At 35.5% G+C, this 11,690-nt stretch overlaps 1 protein-coding gene across 5 annotated transcripts in view; it reads right to left on the reverse strand.

Annotated features, from left to right (window-relative positions):
- Nucleotides 1-11,690, reverse strand: part of St18 (ST18 C2H2C-type zinc finger transcription factor) — a 314,859-nt gene that overhangs the window by 108,709 nt on the left and 194,460 nt on the right. For 2 of the 5 annotated variants that reach the window (XM_028773407.1, XM_028773406.1), the window contains one exon: nt 5,103-5,180. The exons of the other annotated variants lie outside the window; for them this stretch is intronic. The gene's annotated coding sequence lies outside the window, so the exon portion shown is untranslated. The remainder of the gene's footprint in view (nt 1-5,102; nt 5,181-11,690) is intronic. 5 annotated transcript variants of the gene reach the window in all.

An 11,690-nucleotide genomic window follows, 5' to 3' on the forward strand; every position in this document is an offset into this window, starting at 1 on the left:
CTGCCTGCTAGGATCTAGGTCCTCTCTGGTCACTTTCCTCCACAGATATCAACTCTGGAGAGAAGCCAGTCTCATCATTTTGCTACCCATTTCTGCAGATGGCTGCAGTTGAAGGAACATTATCCACTTTCCTTTAAGCCACCTAACTGTCTCCATCTTTTATGATAGCTTACTTTACAGAGGACGTTCACAAGCTCTTCTAGGTCTCTTTGACTCTCTCATTAGGTAGACGCTTTAATTTTAATCTCATTCTATAAATGTAGTAAGCAATAAAAGCTGGCATGCTAAAGATGCTCACAGCTGGAGACTTGAATTTCATACTGGGTCAACAAAATTGTGCAGACAGCATTGCATTGGTCAAGACTGACTGGTGCTACTTAACCTTCACTTACTACATATCTGTGAATCCTCATCTACTATCCTCACTGCTTAACAAGTGAGTTTAATACAGCAGATTCTAATGAGTCTGTTGAATGTATAGATTCAATGTTGCTTAAATGCACTCTCTACAAGATCTTTCATGATGCCATCTCTAAGCAAGAGCATGGCCTCTGCCCATAGCCATCTGCTATTTAGGCTGCTGCTTCATCTTTTGAAGGCTGGGTAGAACAGGATACTCCTGGGTCCTTCATTTGAAGGCTGAGAGTTTGAGTGGAACTGCACCTGGCCACAACCTGTTTTAACAAACCTACTTTGATGTGAGTAGTGATCTGTTTATATTACTTTGTCCTATGCTGACTCATGCGTGCTTAGAGTCATGTACCCAGGCTTCTGTTCATTCTCTACACTTTAGAAACCCAGGCACACAAATATTTCATAGTCAACCAATTATATATAAAATCTAAGCAACATTTTACCTTGGTATTTACACTGTCACATCTCTCCCTGGGCATTATAGTAAATAATTCAATCAAATTACTTAAAATCTTATCCAATTGAAATAGTGTATTTGAACCCTGGGGCACTTGATGGGCATCGACCTAAGAAGATTTACAATACTGAAATTGGAACAATTTATTCTGAAATTATTTCTTCTCTTAACAAACACTTCAGCCGTTCTTAGTAATGTTCTGAGTTTCTCTGCTAGTAAATAAGAAGATCAAATACTTTAAAGATAGTTTATCATATAAAAGATTTTGGTTAAACCTTATTAATTGCTTTTTATTTGTTCTTATAATTTTCATATGGCATTGGCAAAGATTAAAAATTACCTTCAGGTTAATTCTGTAATAATTTAAGGAAAATATATGATTATTTTAACAATTACCAGCTAATTGAGATTAGTACCAAAAGCACAGACTGTGATGTGTCTAACCATGTCGTAGCCTGTAGTAAATATAGACTTTCAAGCATTATTTCTTTCAAGTGAAGCTTAACGACAGCCAATAGAAAACACTTGAAAGCAGAGAACACACTCAGCTGTATGTCCCTTCACAGGGTCACAACACCTGGCCTCAGCGGGCTTCCGCCCTTGCAGCAGTGCCTGGCCCTTTAGAAGTGCGGCTTCTGACCTCCAGGTGGGGGAGGAGAACTGACTTTGTGCTGTTGACTGGTGACATGTATGGTAGTTGTGAAAATTTATAGATGTAAAGTACTTGTTAGATTTATGTCAGCATGATATTATTACTTTCAAAATATACAAAGTTGTAATTCAATTATCAGATGCTTCTGAGTGTTTGTGTTTTTAATCACAGAGCTGAGACTTTTCAGTGTGAAACCAAATGTTTAAGTCTTAATTTACTATTTAGGTTGGCCCTAGAGTTCAGTGGTTCTTAGACAGGCTATTTCTGCTATCAGGGTTAATTGGCACAGTAAATCTCTATCTGAACGGTATCATGAGTACATATGTTATCTTTAAATTATTTTTTAAATTCATGTTTTAATTATAAAAAATTCAAAGTTACAGAATTTGTGAGACCAAAGGGACTCCAGAGGTCACCTTTAAAGTGATAGATGTTGATGATAAGGAAAAAAAAATACTAGTCTGTCAGGTCATTCTATCACATTCATTCAGTGTCTTAATGATATTTAACTATAATTGAACCCAGATGTACCTGGGACCCAGAATCATCTGACAATTACACTGCTGACACTGGCTTTGTTCTGATGCTCTGTTTCAGAGACCATGCCACACAGAGAAAGATTAAGAGCACAGAGAAAGATTAAGAGCATAGGCTCAAGTTTTCATCCCTCTGGTCACATGAGAAACACTCTCATGAATCAGTCTCCATTGTTTCACCGGTAAAAACAGACATGATTATTCTGAATAATAAATAAAACCATCCATTAAAGAACTTAAAACAGAAGTTGGCTTAAAGCAAGCATCTGGTAGATGGGGATGATTATTCTTGTTAAGTATAGTCAAGTTGAATACTTCACATCACCATAAAAAACTTGATTTGTGCAACGTTAGTATTAGAAATTCTCTTCCTTTTTCTCAAAATTCTAGAAAATAATTCTCTGGATGATTGCATGGGGTGTGGTAAGAGAAACCGAGAAACATACTGGCTGTGTATATGCATGCTCCTGCTATCTGATGAAGCCAAGTCCTGGACTCCAGTGGCTTCTCCAAGTTCCCTAAAGCAGGCTCACACTGCTCAGATCTGTCTGTATACAGAGTCATACCACTGAGGTATTAAGGCTTATAAAGTCAGATTATGAAAGGAATATTCCCACAGAAGTAAGGGATTCAGGCATGGACACTCCCCAAGCTCCAAATGTTTATAGTTGCAGAAAAGAGTCACATAAGATTCCTGCTGTGGGAAATCTGACCAGTGCACAATTTCATACAAAAGCAACATAGCTAAAATACTAAATGTAGTCTTTCAACGAAATGACTGCCATCAAAATGTGTAAGCTATTTTACAACTTCAAATCTTAGGCTGTAAGGTTATTTAACTGAATATTTAGAGAAAAATAAAAGCAAACACTTCATAGTTTAGAAAGACTAGGTGAAATATACTGAATGTATCTGTTAAGATCAATATAAGAAATGTCTGGAAGGATTGCTGGCATGTTCTTTTGGGCTAGGCTTGAAACCTGCCTTTTGGGAGGGTAATGAAATAGCTTTAATCCCTGGGGAAAAAATTCCAAAATTCATCATATAAACTAGGATCATCTTTCATGAAGTCAGAAAAAAGGGGGTGAGGTGGAAATAACTTCTCCTACCATTGATAAGAGCCACCAATGCAACTCAATCCCCATTCCTGCATTTCCCCAGGTCTGACATTCTGCAGATGACCGCCCTTATTTGTCCCTACATGTTTTCCAAAATATAAAAGTGAAATAGAGTCCCAAGGGCACTGTACTTGAAAGGTTATGAGAGTTGGAGAATTTTAACCATGCCTGCCAAATCAGCAGATGGCTTGTGATTATAATTATATGCATCAATAAAACGAATAATCTTTACAAAATTTGAATTTCTGCTAAAGGAAGGGATTTAGTAAGCAGATGCAACAGAATGCATTTCCTTAACCCTTTTGGGAGACACTGGTATCTTTCACCCACACAAAAGCACCAAGGGCTCTGTGTGTTGCAGGTTGTGTGCTCAAATTCGTGTCCCTTATCTGGAGCAGTCTCATCGTCAGCTTCAGTCTTCCTGAGGGCACCTCTTTTTTACCCCTCAGAATAGAAATGTTAAGACTAATTCTCCACAACTGTTTGATATTTGGAGGAGGAAAATGTAAAAGAGGTAAATACTTTCATTCTAATTCATACCAAATCTACCACAAAAGCAAGCAGTGTGTCTTTCCAACTGATGGTCATTTACAAATCAGCTTTTCAAAAGCACAGTTCTTCTTTTGGTGTTTTCATATTCTCTTTATATTCTAGGAAGGAAAATTCTGTTTATTCCTTTTAAGCAATTAACCATTTCTTTTTTGTCTGGTTCTACATCATACTGTAAGCAATGGAAGCTAAGTTTTGCTCAGGCCAAGCATTAATTCACTCAAAAAGCATGTATATGACACATCTAAAAAAAAAACCTAAAAGGTAGGTTTTCCAAACCAGCATTTAGCCATGCTTTCTACATGACGAAAACCTTACAACTTAGGAAATTAAATTAAACTCTGTAAGTTTAGATTTTTAAGAGGGTCTAGAAAATTTGAGACAAAATTCATATATTGTGTTTATCAAATTGTAATGTCCATGTTCTTCATGGAATTTACAGATGCAGACTCTCATTGGACTAGTATCAATGAACATATTTCTCATCAGAAAACTAGAAGTATATTAAAGAGGTTTTAGCAAACATGGACATATATCTCTAGCAACTCTGTATTTATATATTATCAATCAAATAAACTAAAATACCCCAGTTTATAAACTTTATTATTTATTTAACTATATTTATTAACTATTTTATTATTATATTTAACTATATATAAAGTATAATAACTAAAAAATTTAAGACATTACTTTTTATAGTATTTTTTGTGAATCAACAATATTCTCCTATAGGCACAGGCTATATGAAATCAGAAAACTCTCCCATAGACACAGGATATTTGGAATTGGAAAAAAATCCTTAGCAACAACATTCTCCTTAAAACAAAAACTTTATTTATTTATCTTGAAAAACTCATTGATTTGTTGCAACATTTGACAAAACAACATTCAAATATTGTAATGCAATCTAGTATCTATTACAAGTTACTAATATGTAATTTTATCTGTTATTATAAAATACTCGACAATATGTGAGTCTCAAGTATCATATAGATACAAAGTAAAATAAAGTACTTTTCAATAATTATAGCATGAAGAAAGAAAATGTATACTTAATTTAAGGGTTAAATGAAATGAAACAAGGTAAGCCAAAAACTAAATAAATCCCAATGGTACAAGAAATTAAATTTATTGATAAAAACATTAAGAATAAGATTAAACTATTATCTTTAGAGTTAACAAACTTAGCTATAATTATTTAAATTCAAGATGTTTCACTATGCATTTAAATGTCAGTAAATATTTCTTACAGGAAGTTTATGTTGAAATACAATCTAGAATTCTAATATGCTCTTTTGAAAGTTACTAAACAACTGTACAAAAAGTCAATTTGGCCGCACATAGTTGACATACACTTAGCAGTCTGAACACATTACCTTAGATTGGTCTGAGCAGCCAGCCACATAAAATGGAATTGACACAGTCCTTCAATGAATCTCATAGGACTGGGGCCTCTGAAAGTGAAGAGAGGACCAGTTTCTACACCGTGGGAGTGAGAAACATTAACTGTAATGTGGCTTCGTGTAGCATTTATTTGCTTTGTGAGCCTTAAGCACAAATTCAAAACTGCAAGCATGATCCACCAGGGGTACAACACACCTCATCCTGTTTAGTTTTCACATCACATTTATTTTCGACTACGGTACTGATCCCCATTAAACAGACCAAGAAACTGAGGTTTGAAAAGTTAAAACATAGCCAGCAGCACACACTGAAGACCTGGGGTTCAAATCCACAATTCTGATGTGATGGTATGTAACAGCTGCCCTTTCTCTAGGAAATGTTGGTTCTTTCTCTTAGTGGATTCCTGGCTGTAATAAAGACCCTATACTGCTTAGAGTATATGCTTAAATCTTTCAACCGAACAATTTTAAGCCTCATTTATTAACTAGATAGATGAAGTAAAAGTTGGTTAAAATGAAGTTTCTTTTTCTCAGCACAAATCAAACTCTAACTTTTTTTAAAGAATGGAGTCATCCAACACTAACAGTAGTTCCTAGGAGACACACACGCACATCAGATACAACACTGGTAGAAATAAGTTCACATAAACTAACAGTAATGACTTATGGCCTCTGGTTTTAATTAGAGCACAGTCATAATTTGCTTTGAATAATAAAAATTACATTTATGTTAAGTAAATCTATTTAGTCTTATCCGCAGAGAAGCAACTTAGAGTCTTCAGTCAAGTTTGTCATGCTTTGTTGCACCAGTCAGGATGGGGGTGAAACAATTATGTTACCAAAGGCCTGTATGCTTTCTGAAACGTGCACTCTTGTTTTAACAGGACAAGCATTAGCAACTTGGAAAAAGAAATGATGACGCAGGTGATTCAGATTAACAATGTTCAGCACTGAGAACGATGTGAGGTACGTAAGTGCTTGTGAGAGAGAACTACTTGCATAGCTCTGCCCCACACTAGAATTTCTAGGAAGCAAGTGTGGCCATTTTCAGATGGCTTTCCATTTTCTATCATTCCAGTCACATAAAAGGCATGTTGAAGAAATGACATTTATAATTTTTCAAGTTCGCTAAATAAAAGCACATGTTTCACTTGAAATCAATAAGACAACATTAATCCTTGTCATAAAATGTCCTTCCTTCAAATTCTGGCTACTTTGAAAAAAGTCAGAATTGCAGTATACAATATATACTATGCACAAACATGTATTAGTCTTAAATTATATAAATAAAATGGAAGCTGAGGACACATTTGTAACAGAAAAAGTTCTTCAAGACAAAAATAAAAGGAGACATGTAACCTCTGATCTCTCAGATCCTATTATGAACCTATGTTATGAATCTCTCATGATTATTAATGATTATTAATAACCAAAGCATCCCTATATCCCTATACAAATAACAAATTTTCAGTGCAAGGACTGTAACTTAGCAAACCGATGTCATTTTAATTCATGAACAGATGAGTATGATACCAGTCTAATATTCAATGCACTGCCTTTAAAACGTGAATCCTGACACTGATATCATGAATACATCTGTTTACAAATACAACACTATGTTAACAATACTTTTAAAATGTTTTCTATGAGATCATCAAGAGTTGATCATGCCATTGGCAACTTACTAAGCTGATAGCTCTTAGAATAAAATATTTAATTTACCTGAATGTCTTGTAACAAAATCATCCTCTGTTGAACTAAACATCCTCAGAATATCAATATCTAAATCAGACAGACATTTCAGAAAGGCAAATCCGACTTCCTGGCAACTCTCTGCTGCCATATTTCTCTAAAAGGATCCTGCAATGTTACACTTTAATACTGCAAATGCATTTTTTTTCAAAGAAAGAGTAAGCAAGTGCTGCTTCCGTGTCAGATAGCTTTGATTTTTTCCCCTTCCAACTATAGCAAGCAAATGATTGCTGTTCCCAACCAATACCACATATTATAGTAATTTTTAATTCAAGATTTGAGAAAATGAAAATATCTGGCCAAAAGAGGAGCTTTTATTTTTTTGTTTTGCTGTGTTTGATTGATTGATTCATTTTTAAGACACTGACTACCCTATACATGATATTAAATACACATTAAGGGTTTGAACAATTTTATCACATTAAGAATGAACTTCACCAGTTACATTCATGCCCTGGGTTTCCTTTATGCTTTACAAGCAGGAGGACAAACTAAAATTAAAGTTGCCTCATCCATTTGAAAGTTTTCAAATCTAGACACACACCTGAACAGTAGCTATTCGTTAACACCCCTCTTGTTCAACAAATACCCACCTCTCATATTATGTTCACTTGCCATTTGGGATGTACTGGACTTCTGAGATTCACAAACTTTTGTGAGACAGCAAAACAATACAACAACAACAACAACACAATCAGAACACTGACCACTGAGGCAGTATTTCTAGAGGTAACAGCAAAATCCCTTCATCTGGACCCACTTGTCTAGAAACGGACTTTCGTCCCCACGGTTAGGATGAGATTTGTTCCACTTTCTCCCTAGGGCTTAATTGCCAGGCTGACTTACCGCTGCCTCCTAGCCTTTGTTCTGCTTCTCACGCTGACATCAGGGAAGCAGTGATGTAGAATAAAGCAGGGTGGGCTAGGTTAGTCCAGTGTTTGTGTCGTTGTGTGGTGTGCGGGGACACTCTGTGATACTCTAGTGAGCTGTACGCTTTTTTTTTTTGTAGGCTTTGTGTCATTTACTTAACGACCAATCTCATTAGCTGCCAGGGTACAATGGGCTGATGCATTTTCTATGTACATACTCTACACAGTGACCCTCAAGGTTGCCGAAGGTCTATTTAATCAGTCAAATGCTGAATATATTTGCAGTAAATCACTAAAAAAATAAAAAGTATGGGACTACCAAGGTATCTTACAGACTTAATATTTACCCGTGCTTATTCAAAGGTAATAAAATGCATGTATATTTAGGCAAAATGAAAGTAGACCAGGTGGATACAAATTGTCTATTTTGCAATGATGACCTTAATTTTATGAAACTTTCAGAATCAAAGGTATTTTCTCCTAATAAGGAACCCAGAGTTGAAATTTAATTTCTATCTTAACTTAATCATATTAAGCACAACAACAACAGCAACAACAACAAACAAACAAATCAGTTCTCTGTGCAGATTCTTCCTGCTCACAGCTCACTCTGGCCTCAGTCAGACCCCTTGCCCAAACAGCCTCAGAACTGGCAAAGTTGTGATCCTGCCCCTTTTGCTTCCAAGGTAAAAACCCTTTTAACTCCTATGAAAAATGAAATGCTGAGAGCCTTCTGAATGACGACAGCTGTCCATAAGTATCAGGGAAAGCTCTATTGTCCATGTGTCCCTGGGTAAAATGAATACTTTACAGCAGAGGCTGTTCAGCTTGGCTGAAGAGTGTGGGGAGAAGGGGAGGAGGTCACTGGAGATTTCGCACACTAATTTAATCTGGGAAAAGGACAGGCTCCGCATCTCCCCTGAACAGACTGGCAGCAATCTGGGCCCCCACAGAACTATCTCCTTTTGCCTGTGCTCTATTTATTCCTTATCTCTGTTTACCAACCGCTAGGTCCCTTTCATTCACACCATGAGGCAGTTTTCCTACTATCAGTCAGCAGCTGACACTGTGGAAGAGCCTCAAAGGCAAAAAGAAAAAAAAAAAAGATCAAAACTAAACCAAAGCTGTCTAAACAATACAACAGTACAAGTAAATACATAAACCCTGATTCTTAACCCAGCCCACAGGGTACACACAGAACCTTTATAGTAAACCCAGCATATACACCACCGTGAGCTGTGCATCTCGTTAGAAGGCTAAGCATCATTCCCGAAATCATCAACCAGGAAAAAAAATAGCTAAAATGTACACTGGTTACTGAAACAGCCTTGGTCGTGGGGACACTCTTATCTCTATCACCGATCAATTAACTGGCAACCAGGAAGTATTTACCTTGCCAGAAAAGGTGAGTTGTATCTAAGGGAAACGTGGCTCTTATTAAAATGTTAGCAGTTAAGAAAATCTGTTCAAGCGATCGCAGTTTAAACATAAACCACACAAACTTTCCAATACCTGAACATGCTGATTGAACATGATTTGAGAAACCTGGCATCAAAACATTTTTATAGAACAACACCACTGTATCCTATATAACACATTCAATAGTATATCTGTGTCTTCAGACTTCTAACACTTATGCCAAAATGATTAATGTCACAGAGAGAGACAGGAAAGGACTTCAGGTACAACTTTCTAATCTTTTAAATCAAGCTGCTGAATATGATTGGAAAGACTGGACAAGTTACGTTACAAGGAGAAAGTGGGTGAAAAAAGGTGTGTTATCTGATCATCAAACATTTGAGTAGATACAAATTTTGAATCTAAGATATAATCTATGTTAAACATTAAATTTTTTTGGACATTTCTGCAAATAGGACAGGATGTCTACCTAATATAAATGCTACTGAATTGAGTTACTCAATGGCACATTTATGTTTAAACCTAAATGCTTGTGTACATACGGTAGGTAGAGACACACATACTGTCTCCCATAGACACATATACAATATGAGAAAGCTTCTCTTTCAATTACCCATATTTCCCTAGATTGAAAACTGAGACTTTTAACTTCCCTGAGTGTTTTACAGCATTGAACTAATTCAAAATAATTGGCTATTGTCATAAAAATCAACATGTATTGACTCAATCATGAAGACCTTTACCAAAAAGAGAAGACACTCATTATCTGCAATGGCAACAGAACCACATCTCAGTGTTTCCACCTATATGTATTATGAGCAATGAAGTCTTTACTACTTGGATCCTTTTTTCCAAATGAATTAATGAATTAAATTTATCCTTTCACCAGCTGCTAGGCAGCAGATGGAACCATTTCTGAAGCCTTGTTGAATTCAATCCATAAAACTCATTTCCTAGGATTAGCAGTCCAAAGTTTCTTTTAATGTTTATATACCACTTGGGATTTTGAATTTCATGATGTTAAACTTTCAACTTAACTATTCTTTTGCATTTCATATCAAACAATTATGATCTTTTGGATTTCTATAGCAGACATGGAAGGTCACATAAGGATAAGAAATAATTTTAAGAGCAATAAATTCCTGTGAGTTGCATTTTGTGATCTGTTTGTCCACACTGCTGTGTGCCACAGAGACTGTCCTCATTAGGCTTTCATGAGGATGGCGTGGAATTCTACATCTGGTAGTTGTGAATTTTGCTTATTTCCACTTAAATAGTTCAAAGATGCAAACAGGAGTACTAGTTGAGTACTATATGAAAGTTTAAACTGTTTCTGACGTTTTAAATTTAGTTATACATTAGATTGCTACATTATCTGAAAAACTGCTATATCCATTAGGTTTTTTCCCCTAATAGCAATATAATTCTAACTTTCAGAAATGGAGACAAACCAATTACATGGATACAGAGAAATGCATTTTTATAATGATTAACTTCTCAGAAGCCAAATACCTTGGACAGCTCTGAGTACCTCTTGTCTTTCCTTGTCACCTGTAGTTGATCCACAGACAAGGAAACGCAAATCTTTAAATCTTTCTGGTTGGTATGACAGCAGAAGAATAGCAGTCACTATAAAGACTCTCATTTAAGCCTAACTGAATTAGACTCCTGAGAAAGGCTCCAATGTACTTTACGGGTTTCAGATACAAACTCCATGTGCTCCATGACACAGTACATCCAAGTTTAAAATATTAAAGCCTCTGTAACACAAATATGACTAAGAGAAGAGTGAATTGCTGTTGTGGGCAACGGTGATTTCCGCTAATTTGGCATAAGAAATCTATATTAATCTAATATTGTAGTAAGCCAAGAAGGCCACATAATAATTGCCAGCGAGTAATTGAATACTTAGGATGAGAAAAAGAGATCATGAATAATCTTAGGTTACAGCTAAAACTAGGATATTGTGCTGGTGATATTAGCAAAGAAAAATTTTAAAGTTAGGGAAAGTCTAACTTCAATCCTATTTTATATTCTGGATTTATATCCTGAAAAATACTTCCTCATTATAAGGACAGAATTATATCTAATATTTTGCCGTTAAAATTTCTTTTTAATTTGTTGAATTATATAGTGTCAATCTATAAAGTGATGTCACATACATTTTTCGACATAATTTCTAAAAATAAAATAAGACTAGAGCCATTGCATTATACGCTTTGCCTATTAAGTACTGTGTTCTCTGAAATTAAAAGAAAAGATCAGAACACCCCTTCAGGAGACTGACTATTCCAATGTACATCAAAGCAAGCATTCTTAACAGGTGTTTTGTTGACAACAAAATATGAGCTGAAGTATTGCTCATCAAAGTATATAAAAGTTTTCTCTTCACTGAAATCATCCTTTAGTAAAGTTTTGTTAAAGGTTAGTATTAAGGCTCTTGTTCAGCTTTTAAAACAACATTACTCTTTAACTTCTGAACAGTATTCTGACATGTCCATCTATCAAAGATGAAGTGCAT

This window comes from Grammomys surdaster, unplaced genomic scaffold (genome assembly GCF_004785775.1).
Source record: "Grammomys surdaster isolate TR1022 unplaced genomic scaffold, NIH_TR_1.0 226, whole genome shotgun sequence".
Taxonomy (NCBI): domain Eukaryota; kingdom Metazoa; phylum Chordata; class Mammalia; order Rodentia; family Muridae; genus Grammomys; species Grammomys surdaster.